This window comes from Cyprinodon variegatus, unplaced genomic scaffold, assembly GCF_000732505.1.
Source record: "Cyprinodon variegatus isolate N-32 unplaced genomic scaffold, C_variegatus-1.0 Scaffold1058, whole genome shotgun sequence".
Lineage (NCBI taxonomy): Eukaryota > Metazoa > Chordata > Actinopteri > Cyprinodontiformes > Cyprinodontidae > Cyprinodon > Cyprinodon variegatus.
In genome coordinates this window covers 232,649-233,998 of record NW_015151511.1, presented here as the reverse complement: position 1 = coordinate 233,998, position 1,350 = coordinate 232,649, and the positions used below count along the sequence as shown (strand labels likewise).

At 40.1% G+C, this 1,350-nt stretch overlaps 1 protein-coding gene across 1 annotated transcript in view; it reads right to left on the bottom strand.

The window, feature by feature from the left end:
* The window catches only part of LOC107101147, a 6,744-nt gene that overhangs the window by 2,769 nt on the left and 2,625 nt on the right, over positions 1–1,350 (bottom strand). The gene's annotated exons all lie outside the window — the stretch shown is intronic.

Sequence of the window (1,350 nt, the reverse complement as noted above, 5' to 3'; positions counted from 1 at the left end):
GGACTAACCAAGGACTAACCAAGGGCCGAGGACTAACCAAGGACTAACCAAGGGCCGAGGACTAACCAAGGGCCCATCCACGAAAGTGGGGAAATTTTGAATGGCTACTACTGTAGTAACCATGACAACTGACCAGTAGGATAGTCAGTGCACCTCCAGGAACACCACCAGTACCCTAAAAAATATATTCTCCTTCTGTTTTAGAAACCAATGAAAGCAGAAACAGGTTGTAAATACAAACCAAACTCCTTGTAGAAGACTCCAATAGTCAAAAGGTATTAGGTAAATTATTATAATTTCTGCTAATCCTTAAACCATCCCTGGCAATGAAAATATCCATCTAAACATCTCCAGAACCTCTCAGCTAACATTGTCCCCTAATTATCCCCTAACTGGACAGAAGAGACATGGACCACCAGAAACATTCCCAAAATCACACTGAGCCAAGGTAACGTCAAGTAACCACAACAAAACCCCCAACATATGTTCTCCGGGAACTTTTATGGACCCCACATGTCCTCACAGAACCATCCTTAAACATATACTCTGAATTTGTTAACTGTACAGAGTTACGTGTCTAGAAACCACATCCAGGATCCCTAAAACTTCACAGAAGACTCCAACAAACTCTGAACCTTACAGCTTTTTTATAGGAAACATAATCTGGAGTGGAGCATCAGGATCAACATAAGAACATGCTGGGGAATCTCCAAAACCATCAGAGACAAAACACCTAAAGTTCCACCTGAAGGTGAAATAAAAATGTAAAAAAAAATCCTCATAACGTCAATCGTTACAGAAAAAAAAGGTGGAATTGACCTAAAAGCACTTATCTCTGAATGAATCACAAACCAACTGTAGGTTTCACAGGGTTCCTTCAAAAACTCCATAAGTACCTAAAAAAGTGAGTCACCAAAATACGACTCACTGAATCCTGTGTCCCAATCTTAACTAACCTCCAGGATCCTTAGAATATACTGAAACCCAACCCTGAATGAGCCTTAAACCTTTTAAACTAGAGAAAAAAACACAAGCAGAAACCAAATTATCACCAGATATCATCTCCAATGATCTCTGAAACCTACGAGGACAAAATAAACCCCAAAGGACTCAACAACCTGCTTTCTTTCGAAACTTCTTCAGATTCATGGAAATATTTTACAATTCAAAGACCTGGAACTCTCTTAGGGTCAAAGGACATTCTTCCAAAACATCTGTAAGCAACCCCAAGGACAGCAAGAACCTGTCCGGCCATGAGACCAACACTGATAAAGACCCGAAACTCAACCTAAACTATCATATAGAACCAATCCAGTTTATTTCTATAGCTCCAATTCCCATCATGTCATC